Here is a 6,468-nt window from a genome sequence, read left to right as displayed (position 1 = left end):
ACTCACTTTGTAGACCAGGCTGGCCTCGAACTCAGAAATCTGCCTGCCTCTGCCTCCCGAGTGCTGGGATTAAAGGCGTGTGCCACCATGCCCGGCTATACATGTGTTTTTAATCTTTAATAAATAGTTAAGTTACATGTATACCGAAGAATTGTTTTAAAGCAACGATTTGATATCAGTAAATGTTTGATTTGTATACCTACGTTACATTCCGACATACCTAGGGTTACATAAAAATTACTCAGGCAAAAACAGGGAGTGGAAAGATGTTAGAAGTCCTGGCCTGAAGGACCTGGGAGATCTGGCCTTGATAGTTCAGACTGCCACTCCTGGACTCAAGGGGTCAGGGATGGCAGGAATGGATGGGGGGGGTGTACACGCGTAGGGGCTCCCCATCTGCTCTGTGGAACTTGCCTGTCCTGCCTCAGTGCTTCCCTTGACCCTCCAGATACCAGCTCTTCAAGCACTGTCCAAACATCACAAGCTTTCTCAGTCAAATGAGGCTGCTACAACAAACTACTCTAGGCCATTCAACTTAGACACAACAGAAATCTATTCCCAGCCCTGAAGGTGGGGAAATCCAATATCAAGGTGCCTGCAGATTCTAGGTCTGAGGAGGGCTAATTTCCTAGCTCATAGATGGCAGATTCTCACTATGTTCCCACACAGTAGAAAGCATGAGGAGGTCTGCCTGTATAGGCTCTGCTTTGAGGCCCTGACTACGTCCTAAAGGCTGTGAATATATATGTGTGTTTATGGTGTGTGTGTGTGTGTGTGTGTGTGTGTGTTTGTAAGAGAAAGTCAAAGACAGGGTCAGTTAGAGCTAGAGTCAGATAAAGATAGAGACAGAATCAGACAGGGACAGAGAAACAGACGGAGAGGAGAAGAAAGAAAGAGAACATAAGACAAACGTCTAGACCATAGCAAGCAGCAGGCTTAAGACCTTGTACCTGCCTGAGCCAGGGAGTCAGGCGCAGGGCTGCAGGAACTGCAGATACTGTGGATCCAGCCCTGCCCTGACACTGAGGCCACTGGAACTTGGCATTACCAGCCCCATGATCTTGGGTGGAGCATTGGCCTCCCGAAACTGAGCCCAGGTGGCGAATCGCTCCCTTCTTTCCCTGCCTCTTTCTTTCCCTGTATTTTGTGAAGTATTTGCATCATGAGAGTGCCTGGCATCCTTGCTCCCATCCCTGCTCTGCCAAGGTCCCTTGTTACCTCTCTTGTTCCACATCTTCCCTGAGAGGAACGTGAACACAGAGCTATGCCTGAGGTTCCCTGCGAGCTCTCGCTGGAGTCATCCCCCGCCCCCACTACCCTCTCTCCCTGTCCATAGACCTAGTGTCCTGAATCCATTGTTCTCATTCGGCACACATCCTGTTCTTGAAGCACATTCATGTGTAGTGTTGGCATGCCTGTAATCTTTGTGTAGATAACACTGAGCCATGCATCAGACTGCCCCCTGCCCCCATTCTATTTTGTTGAGATTTGAGATTTACTCTGAATGACATCTATAGCCATGACTATTATTATTCTGGTTCAGGGAGTTTAACCCTAGGGCATGAAAGACACACCCATAGTGGAGGCACTATGAGCTACATACAGCCCAGGCCCTGACTCTTTAGTGTTATGAACTACTTAGTATTACATAGTGTGAGTCGTGCACAGTTTATTTAACCATATTCTTGTTAGTGGACGAGAGAACACTTTGGTAAGAACCTGCCTCACAGTGCCCCTGTGAGAGAACTTGTTTCAAATATAACCTTTGAGTAGAACTGCTAGAGTTTGGCCACCTATTGCTGTGTAGCCTTCATCTTACAATGACATAAATCTACTACAGTTCCCATGGGAGGTTCTGTCTCCTGAGGTGTCGACCGGACAGTAGGACAGCGGAAAGGTCCTTGGCTCTGTGTGGCTCACTGGGACCTCCTCGAGGCTTGGCATCGACAAGGAACACTCCAGACACAAAGGGAAGATTCGGGCCTCTTGGTCTGGACTGGAAAATTACACAGCTCTGGTCCCATCAATCCTTTCAGTCAAAACAAAGGATTCAGGGAAGCTCGGTGTGTACCGTTCCTAGAGGTCAGCTTCCGGTATCTTTATCACTTGCTATCTTTTTTTTTTTTCTTTTTTTTTTTTTTTGAGATTTATTTTTATTTATGCTTCTCTCTCTGGAGGGCAGGGGTTATTTGTGGAGGCTGGAAGATGGGAACAGATTGCCTGGGGCTAGAGTTCAGGCCCTTCTTGAGTCACATTGAGAATGTTTTAGTTCAGTGAGAGGCCCTGCCTTGAAGATTTTGATTCCTCTCAATTTGGTTAGACCCGCTGGCCAGAAAGCCTCCAGATCCCGTCTCTGCCTCCCCAACACTGTGACAACAGACATGTCACCATGCCGGGCAATTTTTTTTTCTTTCAACTGAACTGAGCTCAGGCCTTGCTGCTTGCTTAGAAAGTAACTTACCTGGCTGTGTACTGAGGAATCTCCCCACCCCACCTGGGCAGGTTTTCAATTCATACTTCTAGTATCTAAAATCCAAATACAAGCGCTTGTCTAAATATACAAAGGTCCCCTCATACTTGGTGGTGTCAGGTTATGAAAAATTGTGCCAACTTGCTAGGTGTGAGACAGTATCGCTGTGTTGTATAAAATGTCCAGTTCCTGAATGAAATTAAGACCCCGTTGTTGTCATTTGTTGGGCTGTCTCCTCTACTGTTTGCATTTTAAATTATTTACCCACCATTACTATTTATTCTTAGTTTTAAAGACAATATTAATTTAAATTATATCTCTGTGTGAGTGTATACACATAAGCGCAGTTGTCCACTGAAGCCAGAGGCATGGGAACCTCCTGGAGCTGAAGTTAGAGGCAGTTGCAAGTTTCCTCACTCAGATGCTGGAACCTGAACTCAGGTCCTCCGCAAGAACTGCACTCACTCGTAACTCCTGAGTCATCTCTCTGGCCCTCTTTGCCCATTTCTAAACTTGTTCGTTCATCTGACTTTGTAGGAGAGATTCTTGATATACTCTAGGTACTTCTTTCACGTGCTATAAATACTTCTCTAAAGAAGGCTGGATGGCAGAAGGCATGAGTAGAGTCAGTCAAAGAGCTGGGGCCTTCAGCCAGGAGGTGGTGGAGTATGCCTTTAATCCCAGCACACAGGAGGCAGAAGCAGGCAGATCTCTGTGAGTTAGAGGCTAGCCTGGTCTACAGAGTAAGTTCCAGGACATCCAAGGCTAGACAGTGAAACTTGTTTAGAAAATAAAAACGGGCGTGGTGGCGCATGCCTTTAATCCCAGCACTCGGGAGGCAGAGGCAGGCAGATTTCTGAGTTTGAGGCCAGCCTGGTCTACAAAGTGAGTTCCAGGATAGCCAGGGCTATACAGAGAAACCCTGTCTCGAAAAACCAAAAAAAAAAAGAACCAACCAACAAATAGAAGAGCTGGGAAGGACAGACAGACAGCCAAAGCAGGGAATCGGGAAGGTAGGCAGCGAGTGACATCTGGCCAAGTATGTACCGGAAGCTCCTGAGAGGGGAAGAAGGGGAGAGGGTCAAACTGCCATCAGGTTTTTAATGCAGACTATGAGCTCAGTGTGCAAGGTGCTCACAGCCCAACAGCCTGTTGGGCTGTGCAAAGGGCAAAGGTCTGTGGGAGTGTGTTCTGGCTCACACAGTCCTGCTTGTCGAGTGGAGTGGCTCAGGGTCATGTTGCAATGCTGCTAGGTGACCCAAATCAGCCCTGCAGGGCAGAGGAGGAGGCACTAAGTAAACAGCCACTCCTGCCACTTGAGGTGGCTTGTCTCTGGCTCTCCACATGCCAGTTAGAACCTCAAGGGGCCTGTAATTGAAGGCACTTGAGCCTGTAATTCTGAGGCTCTGCTCCCAGACTTGGCTGGACTGTGGGCAATGACACTTATCTCTGAAGTGCTTCATCAGGAGGCCTGGCATGGGGTGGCGAGGCAGGCTCTGGGCTGCTGGGCAGGGAATGGGCAGATGGTGGAGACAGAAGAAAGAGCAGTACTGGTCACCTTCTTCTTGCCCAGGACGCTGGGGCCAGCAGCATGCACACCACCAGAAGGCAGAAGGGATGGGAACAAGGCAGATCACTCCAGGACTGGAGGTGACAAGCCCACTTTAAGATGTGAATAAAATGTTATATATAAATGTTCTCACTGGAGCACCGTTCAGACAGTTTTAATTTACATGTATTTATTTGGGGCATTCGGGTGTGGCACAGGCCACAGCTCTCCTGTGATGGTCAGAGGACAACTAGAAGAGACAGACAGCTCTCTCCTTCCACCATGTGGGTTCCAGGGATCAAGCTCAGGCTGTCAGGCTTAGCAACAACCATCTTTACCTACGAGCTATCTTGTAGAGCCACCCTTCGGGTAATTTTAAGAGCTATCCAATGGTGGAGGTCTTATTTAATTATGCACATTTGTAAAATGGGATGTCTTGGGCTGGTGAGATGGCTCAGTGGGTAAGAGCACCCGACTGCTCTTCCGAAGGTCCTGAGTTCAAATCCCAGCAACCACATGGTGGCTCACAACCATCCATAACGAGATCTGACTCCCCCTTCTGGAGTGTCTGAAGATAGCTACAGTGTACTTACATATAATAAATAAATAAATCTTTAAAAAAAAAATGGGATGTCTTAGAGATACATGAAACCTGGTGGAGACAGTTTACTGTTCACATTCTGCTGTGTTCCTTCCCTGTCTTAGTTAGGGTTTCCATTGATGAGAAAGGAACATCATGACCAAGGCAACTCTTATCAGGGACAACATTTAATTAGGGCTGGCTTACAGGTTCAGAGGTTCAGTCCATTATCATCATGGCACAAAGCATGGCCGCGTGGATAGACATGGTGTTGGAGGAGCAGAGCGTTCTACATCTGGATCTGAAGGGAGTCAGGAGAAGACGGGCTTCCAGGCAGATAGAAGGAGGGTCTCAAAGCCCACCCCCATGGTGACACACTTCCTCCAACAAGGGTACACCCACTGCAACAAGTTCACACCTCCTAATAGTGCCCCTCCCTGGGCCAAGCATATTCAAATGACCACATTCTAATCCCTGGCCCCCATAGGCTTGTTCAAACACATGAGTCTAAGGGGGTGCCATACCTAGCCATAGCATAATGCAAAATACATTTATTCCAACTTCAAAAGTCCCATAGTATATAACAGTCTCAACAATGTTAGAAGTCCAAAGTTCAATGTCTCTTCTGAGACTCATCTAATCACTTAACTGTAGTTCCGTATGAAATCAAAATCAAAAAGCAGATCACATACCTCCAATATTACAGGATATGCATTATCATTCCAAAATGTCATAGTGAAGAAATACTGAACCAAAGCAAGACCAAAAATCAGCCAGGCAAACTCCAAACTCCTTGTCTCCATGTTTGATGTCAAAGTGCTCTTCAGATCTCCAACTCCTTTCATCCTTGTTGACTGCTGTTGGCAGATCTGGCATTCAGTGACAACAAACTTTGTTCTCTTGGGCTGACTCCACTCCCTGTCATCAGCTTTTCCCAGCAGGTATCGCACAGCTCTGGCATCTCTAACATCTTGGGGTATCCAAGACAACTTCAACTTTACAGCTCCTTGTTACAATGTCTGGGATTAACACATGATCTTCTGGGCAAATCCAAAGGGCTTGGGTCACACCTCCAGCTCTGCCCTCTGTAGTACTCCAAGGCCAAAACTGACCTTGGAGTGCTATAGAGGGCAGCTCCACTCTACTGTTGCTGCTGTTCTTGGTGATCATCCCATGGTACTGGCATCTTTAGTTCACTGGGGTCTTCTGCTGCAACTAGGCTTTACTAATAGCCTCTCATAGGCTTTTTTCATGGTGCCAAGCCCTTCAGTCCTGGGCCATCAACTGCAACTGAGGCTGCACCTTCACCAATGGCCTACCCTGGACTCTCACTGTTCCAAGCCTCGGCTGTTCTCCATGACCCCCTCATACCTTCAAAACCAGTTCCGCTTGAATGATTTTTACATGTCAAATCCTGCTTGGCCATGTAAGGGATGGGATGACATGGTGTCTATCCCTGGAACAGAGCCAGCAAGGCGTGGGCCTCCACCAATGTTGATGGTCATTGCTATTGGCACAAGGCTTGTGGTATAATAATACATATTTTCATGTTCCTCCTTCGAGGAATGTCCTCTCTGACAAGGTTAATGACTCCATGATAATCAGAGACAGCACAAGTCTGGGAGTCAAGGGCATGTCTAATGTCTCAACAAAATGGTAAGTGCTGAGACATTCAGGACAGCCCTCAAGGCTGTGGGAAAGAACTCTAAAAACACGAGTTCAAAAATATAACTTCTCAACTATGCAAAATATAAGGATGTAATATGAATTGTATAAGGAGATTCACAGATCTAATAGAGTGAAGAGGCAGTTGCTTTGTCAGCCAGCTTGTCAGAAAGATACAAAGACAGGCAGATTCCTGAGCTCAAG

At 47.0% G+C, this 6,468-nt stretch overlaps 1 long non-coding RNA gene across 1 annotated transcript in view; it reads left to right on the top strand.

Annotated features, from left to right (window-relative positions):
• Positions 1-6,468, top strand: part of LOC115065382 — a 90,960-nt gene that overhangs the window by 48,989 nt on the left and 35,503 nt on the right. The gene's annotated exons all lie outside the window — the stretch shown is intronic.

This window comes from Mus pahari, chromosome 14 (assembly GCF_900095145.1).
Source record: "Mus pahari chromosome 14, PAHARI_EIJ_v1.1, whole genome shotgun sequence".
NCBI lineage: Eukaryota > Metazoa > Chordata > Mammalia > Rodentia > Muridae > Mus > Mus pahari.
This window is presented reverse-complemented; position numbering and strand designations above follow the sequence as displayed.